Raw genomic sequence first — 15,082 nt, 5'->3', positions numbered from 1 at the left:
CATTGTAATTATGCCATCACCTTGTCCCAACTTGAGTTCATTCTCCTTACTTTCACATAAAATGAGCTCTGCCCCTTTCAGGCTTGGATCCCATACTCCCTAGCACAGATGCCTGTTACTAATTTACCCTAAAAACATGTGATTTCTGTATACTTGGCCTGGTCCTTCTGTTTCTTTATCGCTTCCTATTTGTCACTTTCAAATTTGCATCAAAATTCTTTTTCAACTATTAAAATTCTTGCCTAATATATTTCTAGTGCCAACTCTTACTGAAAAATAGTGTGGAAAAATACAAAGCAAAACACTTGAAGACTATTAAAAAGGAAAGTTGTTTTGTATATTTGCATCTACTTCTCTTCATCCCATGACCATGGAGTTTAGAATAGTGTGCTGGATAGCTTTAGTGTCAATTTGACAAACCTAGGTTGAGGGAGCCTGGACTGGAAAATTTCCTCCATTGAACTGGCCTGTGACCATGTCCACGGGGCACCTTCTTAACTGTTGAGTGATGTGGAAGGGCCCAGCCCACTGGGTGGTGCCACCCCTGGGCAGGTGGGCCTGTGTTGCATAAGAAAGCAGGCTGAGCAGGGGCCAGGGAGCAACCCAGGAAGCAGCGTTCCTCCATGGCCTGTGCTCCAGCTCCTGCCTCCAGGTTCCAGCCCTGAGTTACTACCTTGGGCTCCCTGATGAACTGTGACCTGGGAGATGTAAGCTAAATAAACCCTTTCCTCCCCAAGTTGGTATTGGTCAGAGTGTTTTGTCACAGCAATGAAGAAACAAACTAGGACAAATAGGAAATCTTCCCATTACGAGGGACTATTTGTACTTTGACTGAATCTTTATTTTTACTTATGAACCTCGTGGATCATTTAACTGATTATGTGTTCCTATTGGAGTTGGCTGCTAGACATCTGAATTGCACTTGCTGTCTTGTTGGTCTGTAGCAGGCAGATTGCCCCCAGGAATGCTTTCTGTACATTAATCTCACTTTTATTTTTCATCATCTTATTTTTCCTACCCTTCTTTTGTTTTTCCTAACACTTATTATCCACCCTGATTTTTTTTCAGCTTAAAAAAATAAAATCTTGGGACTGGGAATATCCTTCAGTAGTAGAACACATGCCAAGCATGCTTGGGGCCCTGGGTTCAATTCCCAGTACTGGGGATGGGGGATGGGGCACGAGGAAATTTTTAAATATTCTGAAAACTGACCTAAAATTCTTTTTTATGAATAACATGGACTGCCTCTAAATAAATAGACAGTGTCTTTTTTTCTTCTTTTTGAGACTGTGTCTCCCAGTAGCCCCAGCTGGCCTGGAACTTATTATGTAGACCAGGCTGACCTCGATCTCACAGAGATTCACCTACCTTTGCTTCCTGAGTGCTGGAATTAGAGGCATGCACCACCACACTGGCTCAGTATCTTGAAAATAGAGAGGGGGGTTACAAAAAGAATTAAGTAGGTTGATTTCCCAAGAACACAAACTGAGCCTGAAGCAAGGGCCCATCAGGGATCATTGCTTGTCCACTCAGCATATAGATCATGGAGCATTTCCCCTGCAGTTCACTAGAACACTCTATTCTGTGGCAACCACACTGGGTTTTAAACTTTTGGAAATTTGATTTAAGGCCATTATAAAATTATTTCCTTTGTTCTGAGGTTATTTTATTTATTTTTAAGAGAGTATCATAGAGCAAAAGATTATTACTTCTTACTTCCAAAATCTGTAACTCAGAATCAGGAAAAATTGCTATAATTTTGTTCCTCCTTAAGGCTTAAAGAAAACTGCAAAGTAATGCTAGCACAAAGAAAAATGTTATTGTCAAAGTGTTCACAGTATGTTAAAATGCATAGCTATGCTTAGAAATCAAGGTTAGGTCAAACTGGTTTGGAATGGAATTTTCAGAAGAAAATGAATCACATATGTGAGCTAGGATTTGAGGAGAGGGGAAGGTATGAATTATTTAAGCCAGGTGGCCCTTCCAGGACACAGTGACAGTGCAGAAACAGAAGTGAGGAGGTCATGTTGGATGCAGTAAATAATGTAGGCCACTGAGGTGGAGGGACCATTTTGGGGCTTACAGGTATAAAATGTTTTTCTCACCTTCAAAGAGAAAAATGAAAGTCAAAGGAATTGTTCTATTTTGTTTTCAGAGGTGACTAGAAGGCACCACAGGTTCCTGAGGGGGAAAGTCATAGGGTGCCCTGTATGTTGTTCAAATCTACAATTGAAGACAAAATGGAAAAGAGCATCAGGAGAGGTGTGTTGGGTAGGCTTGCTGCCCAGTCACCCTGGAACTAGAAAAGAAATATTAGATTTAAGATTCATTGTACCGTGTAATTCTTTTTTAATTATTTTTATTAATCTTTCGAGAATTTCATACAATATTTCTTATCATTTTCATCCCCAACTCCTCCCCTAACTCCTCTGAGACACACCCTACTCCCTCCAACCTCATGTCTTTTTTTTTTCAATAACACATCAACTCCAGTTCGAGCCCTTCACTGACTGTCATCAACCTAGGAACTACACCTTTAAAGAAACTGATTCTCCCTTCTCCAGAAGCCATCAACTGTCTATAGCTCCTCAGCTAGGGGCGGGAGCTCAGGAACCCTTTCCCACTCATGCTAGCGTGTTGACTGGCTTGGTTTTGTACAGTACTTCTGCAGGAACTACGGCTGCTGTGAATTCCTGTCATGGCCAGAAGACACTGTTTCATTGCAAGTCCTTCTCCACCTCTTATAATTTCCTTGCCCCCTTTTCCATGGTGATCCCTGAGCCTTGAGAAAAGGGGAAGCTATAGAAGTCTCATTTACAACTGATTACTCCGCTGATATTTAGCCTCTATGCTTTGACCAGTTATGTGCTTCTGCATTAACTACCATCAACTGCACAAAGAAACCTTTCTGATAAGGTCTGGGAGATGCAGTATTATACAGGCAGAGGTATAAATTTAGAGGACAGTTTGATACAATGTCCATTTAGCAGAATAATAGTAGTAGGTTCATCCTCAAGGCCTGTAGTTACCCACCCATGGGTCCTTGACCAGATGTGCAGTAGCAGGCATGTGTTTCCTCCTGTGAAACAAGCCTTAAATCCAACCAGAAATTAGTTGGTTACTCCCCTAACATTCATGCCACTATTACACCACACAGATCATTATTGCAGTTCACAGGGTTCACTACTGAGTAAGACATTTAAGCCTTTTTTTCCTCCCATGAGCCTGCATCACACCTCCCAGGAGTGTGAGAACTAGACAGGAAGGAAGAAACTTCCTGGTCAATAACAACTTGATTTCTCCAGCTCCTGTGACCAATGTTATAGTATCTTCAGCATTAGGGTCTTATTATCAAGTTCAGGTGGGAAATCAAGAGCAACAGGAATGTCCTGTATTGTTTGGAGGATCTCTGGGACACCTGTGACCAACAACTCAAAGGAGGTATCCCATGCCAAGCATGGGGCTTTAATTTGTCAATCCATTGCTTTTGGGATAAGCATAATCCCCTGTCTATGTAAACTTTAATGAAATTCTATAAAATAATAGATTTCCATAGGGCTTTTTCAAACATACCTAGCACTAGTTCATTGTGCCATATATTGAAAAAAGAAGCTAGAATAAAGGGTTGTAAATGCTTTTACCACACAGAGAGGATAATGCACTTACAGGTGCACTTACCCTCATTTGAGCATTATACAATGTATACATGTATTGAAACATCATATGGTACCACAAAAATACATATAATTCTGTTTATAAATTTTAAAAGATAGGGGCTGGAGAGATGGCTCTGTGGTTAGGAGTGTTGGTTGCTCTTGCAGAGGATCTAAGTTTGGGTCCCAGTACCCACATGATGGCTAAAACCATCTGTTACTTCAGTTCCAGGGAATCTGACACCTTCTTCTGAACTCTATGGGCACTGCACAACATGGAGGCACTCACATATATGCAGGCAATACACTCATATACATAATAAATACATAAAATTAACAAAATATTAAATAAAAATTTAAATATAATCCTTTGAAAATAGAAAGTCATTTGGACTTGAGCAAGTCATTTGGACTGTGTTGGAAGCTTTCAATAAATGTGAAATTTACTTAGTAGCCTTAAGACATTCAAATTCCATATTTTATCTCACTAATATTTTGGGGGTTTTATTTTGGTTTTGACTTGGTTTTGTGAAACAGTGTCTTGCTAAGTAACCTAGGGTATCCTTGAGCTCACTGTGCAGCTATACCCCAGGTTGGCCTCAAACTCATGATCCTGCTGCCCTGATTGCTAGGATTGTAGCCATTCATCATTGTGTCCTGTTTTATCTTGTTTTAGAAAACTGTATTTTCTAAGAAATTTGTCCTCTTTTTGTAAAATTTTTATTGATTTTTTGTGTATTTCATGTAGAACATCTTAATCATCTTTATACCTCCTTCCCATTGGCACCTGCCCATGCACCTCCCCCTTCACGCATTCTGTCATTTATGTTAAGGCCTATCCCTAGACGTCCCTCAGTGTAAGTTCATCCACCAAGGTCTAGATAGCCTATCTATAGTCCCTCCCTTTAAGAAAATCAGCTATTCCTTTCCCAGCAGCAATCAGCTGCCAAGTAATTTTTGGCTAAGATTAGGGCCTACAGCCCATGTGTCCTCTTTATCTAAGAGGTTAAAATAATTGACATAAAATTATTCATAATGGTCTGTGGACCCAGGGTAGGACTAGTTCTAGCCCAAGGTAAGGCCCATAGATACATGGAAAATTCCACAACTTACAGCTACTGGCACTGGAAGCTGTAGACCCAGAGTAGGGAGACAATCTGACTTAGAGTAAGAGTCATAAATGTAGGGAACTCTACCATGCCTGGCACAAGTGGCAGATCCAGACAGCAGGCCCAAGCTAACACAGGGTAAGCCAATAGGTACAGAGTTCCACAACTCATAGCACAGAAGCTGCAGACCCATGGTATGGACCAGATCTGACCCAGGTTAAGGCCACCAGCACAAGGGGAGTTCCACAACTTTGTGTCAGAAGTTATGGATCCAGAAAGGGAGCCTGTCCTTGAGTAAGACCCACAGACATAGGGAGTTCCACAACTCCCAGCACACCCTTCAGAACAGCAGGAGGCCTGAGCTGACCCAGAACATTCAGAGGAAGACTAGGGATAGAACCCGAGCCCTGAATACCAATCCCACAGGGAAAATAACTCCTTAGTCCCCCTTTGACTTAGACAAAGGAAACTTTTTTTAAGAAAAGACAAAGAAAAACTCAACCAATAAACTAACTTCAGATGTGCAAATCCCAGCACAGAAACAAAAATAACGTGAAAAGCCAAGAAAACATGTCTTCTCCAAAATTACTAATCCCATAATAATGGTTCCCAGTGAGAATGATTTGGAAGAACTTCCAGACAAAGAAGTCTTAAGATGATTACAGCTATGCTGGAACAACTCGGAGAGGATATGAGTACATTCCAAGAGAACAGAAACAAAGAGCTGAATGAAATAAGGAAACCAATGCAAGACATGAAAGCAAAATTCAATAAAGAGATAGAATTGCTGAAGAAAAAAACAAACTAAATGATGCTGGGAATGAAAAACTATAAGCCAAATGAAAAGCCTCGCAATAGAATGGACCATGTGGAAAATGGGATATCAGGGATCATTCAATCAAGCACATTGATAAATTTGAAAAAAAAAAAAATACAAGAGAACGTAGGAGAGCTCTGTGACACTATGAAAAGACCAAATCTTTGAATGATGGGCATAGATGAAGGAGGAAAACACTGCAGCAAATGCATAAAAAACATTTTTTCAATAAAATCATAGAAGAAAATTTCCCAAATCTAGAGAAAGAGATGCCCAGCTAGGTATAAGAAACCTATAGAACAGAAATAAATAGGCTTAGAAAAGAAATTCCCCATGACATATCATAGATAGAACACTAAAAACACAGACACGGGCCGGGCGTGGTGGCGCACACCTTTAATCCCAGCACTCGGGAGGCAGAGGCAGTTGGATCTCTGTGAGTTCAAGGCCAGCCTGGTCTACATAGTGAGTTCCAGGACAGCTGGGGCTACAGGGAGACCCTGTCTCAGACCAAAAAAAAAAAAACCACAGACAAAAGAAAAGGTGCTGAAAGCTACAAGAGACCATGGTCAGATCACTTATGAAGGGAGGCCCATCAGAAGACCTGATTATTTGGTAGAAACATTTAAAGCTCCAGAACAGCCTAGAAAGACATATTCCACACTTTAGAGAGACCACAACTGCCAACCCAGACTATTACACCCAGCATAACAATCTATTAAAATTGAAGAAGCAATTAAAACTTTCCATGATTAAAAAAGAAAAAGCTAAAGGAATGTATGAACATGAAGCCAGCCCTACAGAGGATGCTGGAAGGAATGACTCAGTCCAAAGAGAAAGATAAACACACCCAACACCACAAGGAATAAGTAATACCAGATCAGTAAATCAAAAGAGGTCTAAAAAAATTACAAAATGACAGGAATCAAGAAACAACTTTTTTTAAAGTTTTATTTTAGTTATGTATATATGTGTACCTGATTGTCTGTGTCTGTATGCATGTGCATGCAGTGACTATGAGGCTAGAAGAAGGAACTGGATCCCCTGGATGTGGAGTTATGGTTGGTTATGAGCTGCCCAGTGTGAATACTGGAAGCCAATCTCAGGTGCTCTTAATCACCAAGCCATCCCTCTGGCCCTAACAACTTTCAATATTGATATTCAGTAATTGAATATCAAAGTTCTCAATTCCCCAATGAAAATACATAGACTAGTAGATTGCAATAGAAAACAAGATCCATCTTCTTTGATGCCTCCAAGAAAAACATCAGCAACAAAGATGACACCACCTTAAGGTAAAAAGGTGGAAAAATATATTCCAAGCAAATGGAACTAAGAATCAAGCAGACATAGCTATTCCAATGTCTGACAAAATAGCCCTCAATCCAAAAATAGATATAAAGAATGCCACTTCCTACGTGTCAGCAGAACAATGCATCCAGAGGACATTGTAAGTCTAACCATACATGTACCAAATGCAAGTGCATCCAATCTCAACTCAGTGATAGAAGGTGTGTTAGTTGCTTTCTGTTGCTGTGATAAAACACTGTAACCAAGGCAACGTAGAGAAGGAAGAATTTATTTGACTTATGGTTCCAAGGGGATGAGTCCATTATGATGGCAGAGAGGCATGGCAAGAAGCAGCCAGAGCAGAAAACTGACCATGCAGGCACAGGAAACAGAGAAAGACAAAGTGGAAGTGGATAAGCCTGCCCCCCTAGTGATGTGCTTCCTTCAGCAAGACCATACTTCCTAAACCTCCACAAACAGTACCACTAATTGGAGACAAAGTGTTCAAATACTTGGAACCTATGGGGGACATTCATTTAAGCCATCACAGTGAGTGACTTCAATGCTGTACTCTCACCAATAGACAGGTCATCTAGACAAAATATAAACAGAGATATAGGAGTTAGATGACATCATAAATCAAATGGACCCAACACACATCTACAGAACATTCCACCAGAACTCTAAAGAATACACTGTCTTCTCAGAAGCCCATGGAACTTTCTCCAAAACTGACTAAGATATAAGCAAGTCTTATCAAAACTAGGAAAACTGAAATAATATCCTGCATTCTATCTGATCATAATGGAATAAAGCTGGATATCAACAACAGAAAGTACACAAATTCATAGAAACTAGACAATACACTACTGAATACTGTATGTGTCACTGAAGAAATCAAGAAGAAAACTTTTTTAATGCCTAGAATTCAATGAAAATCAAGACACAGCATTACCAAGATCTATGGGACACAGTGAAGGCAGTCCTAAAAGGAAAGGTATAGCACTAAGTGCCTACATCAAAAATTTGAGAGATCTCAAAAAAGTTAATTAATGATGTACCTTACAGCCTTGAAAATCAAGAACAAACAATACACAGGAGCAGTAGATAGGAAGAGATCGTCAATGAAATAGAAACAAACAAACAAAAAGGAATTCAAAGAATCAATGCAACAAAGAGTTGGTTCTTTGAAAAGATAAGTGAAATTGATCAAACCTTAGCCACATTCACCAAAAGAGACCCAAATCAATAAAATTACAGATGAAAAGGAAGACATTACAACAGATACCAGTGAAATTCAGACAATCATGAGGACATGAGGACGAACCTTATACACCTCCACTAAATGGAAAGCTTAAAATAAAATGGTAACAGATTGGAAAGACGGCACAGTGGTTAAGAGCACTGGCTGCTTTTATAAAGGGCCCAGGTTTGGTTCCCAGCACCCACATAGGGGCTAACAACCATTCATAATTCCAGTTCCAGGGAATCAGATGCCCTCTTCTGATCACTGGTATTACATAACATGGGTGCACTTACATGCATTCAGGCAATACACTCATACATATAAAATAAAAATAATAAATAAAATATTTTAAATGGATGTATAAAGAGCAATGAGATTGGAGTGGCAATTAACAATCTTCCAAAGTTAAAAAACACAAGGCCTCAATGGACTCACTGAAAAATTCTACCAGAACATCAAAGAACAACTAATACTAATACTACTCAAATTGTTCCATAAAATAGAATATATGTATGTATACACTACAACCTATATGCCAACAACAAACACTAAAAAAGAAACCATGGAGACAATCATTCCTGATAGTCACAAAATAACTTAAAAGAGATGAAAGACCTCTACAGTGACAATTTTAAGACACTTAAGAAATTGAAGAAGACATTAGAAAATGGAAAGGCATCCTATGTTCAAGGATTTGAAGAATCAATCTTGTGGAAAATGGCAATTCTACCAAAAGCAATCTGTAGATTCAATGGAAATACAAGTCAAACTTCCAAGGCCATTCTTCACAAACATAGAAAAGAAATCCAAAAATTGATATGGAGGTTCAAAAGACCAAGGATTGACAAAGCAATCCTGAACACAAAGAATACTGAGGGAGATGTTACAATACTTCATTTGAAATTATACTACAGAGCCACAGTAATACAAACAACATGGTACTGACACAAAAACAGATACATAGATCAGTGGAATAGAATTGAGGGCCTAGCCATAAGTCCACATGACTACAGGTATCTGATTTTTTACAAAGATGACAAAAATATGCATTGAAGGAAAGACAGCATCTTCAACAAATGGTGCTGGGAAAAAAAATGGATTTCAGCATGCAGAAAGATGAAGCTAGTGCCTTACACTCACCCTACACAAACCTCAACTCCACATTAATCAAGGACCACCCCAGGCATTTTGGCTACAGTACATAGAGAAATCAATCTCAAAATGACTGGGAAACTTCCTCCCTGCTGGCTAGCCTTTATAGCACCAGAAGGTGCTATGTAAGCCACTGAGGTAACGTTATCAATGGGCTTACCCAGCACTGAACTCTGTATGCTTTAATACTGACCTGCCAGGCAAGATGTGCCCACTGGCACAACAGTGGTATGAAGGTGATAGGGCAACTAACTGCTTTCTGATTGGATTTGAGGCCTGCCTACACAGGAGGCAATTTCATGTCTGGAACTGCAATTCTAATCAAAAGCCTGGCTGGGGATGTCATAGGCTCTAGGATAGAACCTGCTACTGTTATTTTCCTCAATGGTCATGTTACCAAATAGCTTTCTAAATAATTATTTTTATATCTATGTACCTGAGTTGCTCTCAACCACAGTCAGGGATGCTTCTTTTTTCAGTGGGTAGCAGTCATTACAGAGGTGCATACTCAGTCAAAGTGCTGAGAATAAGAGACTGAGTCCTCAACCCTAAATGGAGTAGCTTTTTCAAGTCACACTCATCCCCCCAACGCCTGTCGAGGCTCAAGGAACAAGGAAGAAGAGGCAGAAAGAAGGTAAGAGCTGGAGGATGGGGAGGAGTGCTGTGAAATGCTGTGTTCCGGACAGGACATGACTTTACACTCATGAACTCAGCAGCTGTGGTTACCTGCACAAGATCAAGCCAGTCAGAATTTTGGAATGGATTGGGGGGGAGGTGCTGTTCAGGCCCTACCCTTTCTAAGGAGGTCTTCACAGTTGAAAGCTTCTGTGAGAATGGAGACTCATTCTTTTTTTGTTCGTTTTTGGCTTTTTTGTTGTTTTTTGTTTTTTGATTTTAAATTAAATTTACTTTAATTAATAAACAAAAATATAAGTGGTGTACATATTTGTGAGGCATCATTTGATTACTAAAACATGTACACATGAAAAACTACTTAATCAGATATATCTATTTCATACTTTTTTTTAAAGAAGCATTTCATTACATCTTTAACATACTCAATAACAGTTTCCGAGCAAAGATACATCTCTTTCAAAAGTGGCTACAAAATTTTTAGGTTTGCTGTTGAATTAATACAGTTATGCAATATTGACTCAGTATAAACCCTGTAAGACATAAAATTAAATGAGTTTTAAACCTTTAGAAAACATCTCCATTTCATTTTAAAATATAGCTTCTTACAGAAAGACTCATTTTTGCTAATAACACTGAGATGTTGGGACACACATCTCTAATCTGTATGTATGTGATTAGTACTAGTCATGTTGGTTGCACTCAGATCCTTGACACCTGTGTATGTCTATAAAGTCATCAGGTAGATTTCAATGGTAATGTTTATCACTTCTACTAATTAACATGATGTAAATTTTACGCTTCCTCCTCAAATATAATTCATTTTTGTAATTTGTTGATTTGTGTGTGTGTGTGTGTGTGTGTGTGTGTGTGTGTGTGTATCACACAGAACATCCCAAACCATCTTATTCAACTATACACCCACTTCCCAGATGGCACCCCTCCATAGCCTCCCTCGCCCCACTAAACCCCTTATACTCTGATATCCCTGCTAGCGTCCGCTGTGAAATCAGCACCCCCAGCAATTCCCCACTACTTGTCTATCTGGTGAATCTAGTCAGTCTACCTAGAGGTCTTTGTTTTAGGAAGGTTAGCTGTTCCTCATCTAGCAGCAATTGTTGGTCAATATTGCTTTAGATAAGATTGGGATTTGCTGTTCATTTTCCCAGTTCTATGCTGGGTTACTATCTGGGAGTCCCTTGGGGCACCCTGGCCAACAACTCAAAAGAAGGTATCTCCCACCTGAAATTGTTGCTTGTTATGTAGACTTTAGCTATACATACGGACTATTAAAAAATTATATTGGCCCCTCTAATCTTTGGTTATAGTTTCCTTTTGGGTGTTAAAGGGCATATAGTTGGCCCAGATAAACTAATTTATTTTTACTCTTAAGGCCATTTGAGGATCTGTTCCTCAGGGGTCACATGGTCTTGGGAGGAGCCCCTGGCTCCTTTCTTTTACCAGTTCTGCCTATGTGAAGCTAAGTCAAAGGTCCTGCTCAACCATGGCTGGCTTTGCTTGGAAGCATGGAGGAAATAGTTCCTCTGTGTTGACCCTCCTCTTTGTAGACTGGACACTGGTTCAAGTCCATCTCGTGGGGTCTCCTTGGCCACCTTGATCAAGAGGACAGGTGACCCACCACAATTACAGGACATATTGAGAGATGCTCATAGTCCCCTGGAACTAGTCAACATAGGAGGACAAGGAGCAAAAACAGTCCTTTATGTACCCCCGACCAAATTAGTGTAGGCTCAAAGTATGTCTGTTAAACATCCAAGAAGGTTAATTCCATCGGTCTGGTACTTTTAATTACTGTGTGCCATGTAGATAAATCTTAGGCAAAGACCAATTGTTCTCAGATAAACCTTGCCTAGACATATATTTCTTGATCTGGTATATATAATTTGTCAGTAGACTGTTGGACTAATATGGTTCCCTCTGGTTTTTAAAACTAGCTAGGCATTATTTATCTCTAACATTGACTAACCCCTCCATCATGGATTTCCCAATTAAGGTGCCCCCATTTTTCCCCTTTCTCCCTTAACAATACCCTTCTCCTATGGTCCTACCTCTCTTGAGCTCCTTCTTTCCCTTTACCCCTAGGTTTCTTGTATACCCTTCCCTCCCCCCTCCCTTAAACTAGCCCAATTTTTATCCATATCTCCCTTATTAAGGCCTATTTCCTACTGTTCTCTTTCAGATTCTTTCTTTCCCTTTACCTCCCTGGTCCCCTTCCATTATCCCGGTTCCTGTAGTTATGTCTGGATGCATACTCACTTATCAGGGTTTGGTTCTAGGATCCACATTTGAGGGAGAATATATGTCGATTTTTTTTCTGAGTCTGTGTTACTTCACTTAATATAACAGTTTCTAGTCCCATCCATTTACCTGAAAATTTCATGATTTCATCTTTCTTTACTGCTGACTAAAACTCCATCATATAAACAAACCACATTTTCATTATCCACCTGTCAATTGAAGGACACTTAGGTTGCTTCCATCTCTTAGCTATTGTGAAAAGAGCAGCAACAAATATGGATGTACAAGTGTCTCTGCAATAGGATGAGTTCTTTGGATATATGCCAGGGAGTGGTAAAACTGGGTCAAATGGTAGGTTAATTTGAAGTTTTTTAAGAGTTCTCCACATGGCTTTCCATAGGTATTGAACAAGTTTGCAGCCCAACCAGCAGTGGATGAGTGTTCCCCTTTCCCCACATCCTCTCCAACATTTGGTATCATTTGTTCTCTTGATCTTACTCCAGTCTTAATGGAGTAAGATGAAATCGTAGAGTGGTTTCAATTTGCATTTCCCTATTTGTGAGGTTGATCATCTTTTAAGATGCTTCTTAGCCATGTTTACTTCTTCTTTTGAGAACTTCCTCTGTTCAGCTCTTTAGCCCATCTTTTAATTGGGTTACTTCCCTTCTTGATTCTCTGTTTTTTGAGTTCATTATATATTCTGGATGTTTAACCTCTATCACATATTTCGCTGGTGAAGATTTTCTCCCATTCTGTGGGTTTTCTCTTCATTTCCCTGGTTGCCTCCTTTAATGTACAGAAGCTTTTTAGTTTAATGAGGTCCCATTTGTTGATTCTTGACCTTGTTTCCTGAGCAATTGATGTCCGGTTTAGAAAAATCCTTTCCTACACCTCTATCTTGTAGGTTTTTGCCAATGTTTTCTTCCTACAGTTTCAGAGTTTCAGACTTTACATTGAGATCTTTGATGCATTTGGAATTGACTTTTGTGTGAGGTGAAAGATAGGGGTTTAGTTTCATTCTTCTACAGGTGGAGATCCAGTTTTGCCAGCACCATTTGCTGAACATGCTGTCTTTCCTCCAGTGAATGTTCTTGACCCCTTTGTCAAATATCAGGTAGCTGAAATAGCATGTACTCATATTTGGGTTTTCAATTTTGTTCCATTGATCTATGGGTCTATTTTTGTGCCAGTACCTTGTTGTTTTTATGACTATAGCTCTGTAATACAGCTTAAAATCTGGTATAGTAATCCCCCCGGCATTGCTCTTAGCGCTCAGGGTTGCTTTGGCTAGCCAAGGTCTTTTTTGTTTCCATATGAATCTTAGTATTATTTTTCCAATTCTGTGAAAAATGTCATGGGGATTTTGATTGGCATTGCATTGAATCTATATATGACTAATATTAATTCTTCTAATCCATGAGCATGGGAGGTCCTTCCATCTTCTCCTCAATCCTCAATCTCTTTCTTCAAAGATTTAAAATTTTCAATGTAGAGGTCTTTAATGTCTTTGGTCAGGTTTATTCCAAGATTTTTTTTGGCAGCTACTGTGAAGGGGACTGTTTCCATGTACTCTTTCTCTGGTTGCTTGTTATTGGTATTTAGAAAGGCTACAGACTTTTGTAGGTTAGTTTTGTAACCTGCCACTTTACTGAACGTGTTAATAGTTTCTAGGAGTTTTCTGGTGGAAATTTTAGCATCTCTTAGATATATCATTTGCAAAAAGGGATAATTTGATCTCTTCTTTTTCAATTATTACTCCTTTAATTTCTTGCTCTTGTCTTACAGCGCTTGCAAGGGTTTCAAGCATTATGTTAAAGAGAAGTGGAGATAGTGGACAGCCTTGTCTGCTTCCTGATTAAAATGGGAATGTTTCCAGTTCATCTCCATTTAGAATGGTGTTGGCTGTGGGTTTGTTATATATAGCTTTAGTTATGTTGAGTTATGTTCCCTCCAGTCCAATTCCCTCTAGGACTTTGAACATAAATGAATGTTGAATTTTGTCAAAGGCCTTCTCTGCATCTGTTGGGAATACCATGTGATTCTTGTCTTTGAGCCCATTTATATGATTTATGATGTTTATTGACTTAACTATATTGAACCATCCCTGCATCTCTGGGATAAAACCTACTTGATCATGGTGGATGATCTTTTTGATGTGTGTCTGTATGTGGTTTGCAAGTATCTTGAGAATTTTTGCATCTATGTTCATTAAAAATATGGGTCCATAGTTTTCTTTTTGGCTGTATCTTTACCTGGCTTTGGTATTAGAGTGATGCTGGCTTCATAGAAGGAATTTGGAAGTTCTCCCTCCATGTCTATCTTTTTGAATAAATTAAGTAGTATTGGATGTAGATCTTCTTTAAATGTCTGATAGAATCTGCTGTAAATCCATCTGGTCCTGGGCTGTTTTTAATTAAGAGGTTTTGTATTACTATTTCAATTACTTTTTGTGTTATGGGTCTGTTTAAGCTCTTAATCTCTTCTTGGTTTAGTTTTGGTGGTTCCCATGCCTTTAGATATCCATTCATTTCTTTTAGGTTTTCAAAATTAGTAGCGTATAAGTTTTTAAAGTATTCCCTTATAATGCTCTGTATCTTTCGGGTGTCTGTTGTGATGTTTCCCCTTTCTCTGATTTTGTTGATTTGGAGGTGCTCTTTCTTTCTTTCGGTTAACTGGGCTAGAAGTCTGTCACTCTTGTTTATCATTTCAAAGAACAAGATCCCGGATTCCTTGATTCTTTGTATTGTTTTCTTTGTTTCGATTTCATTAATTTCTGCCCTGATTTTTGTTATTTCTTCTTGTCTGCTGGGTTTGGGTTTTGTTTGCTGTTGCTTCTCAAGTGTGTTGAGTTGCAATGTTAAGTCATTTATTTGTGTTCTTTCTGATTTTTTGATGTAGGCACTTAGAGCTATAAACCACTCTA

The sequence above is a fragment of the Nannospalax galili genome, unplaced genomic scaffold (genome assembly GCF_000622305.1).
Source record: "Nannospalax galili isolate Female #2095 unplaced genomic scaffold, S.galili_v1.0 scaffold375, whole genome shotgun sequence".
Classification (NCBI taxonomy): Eukaryota; Metazoa; Chordata; class Mammalia; order Rodentia; family Spalacidae; genus Nannospalax; species Nannospalax galili.
Note: the sequence above shows the minus strand (reverse complement) of the source record.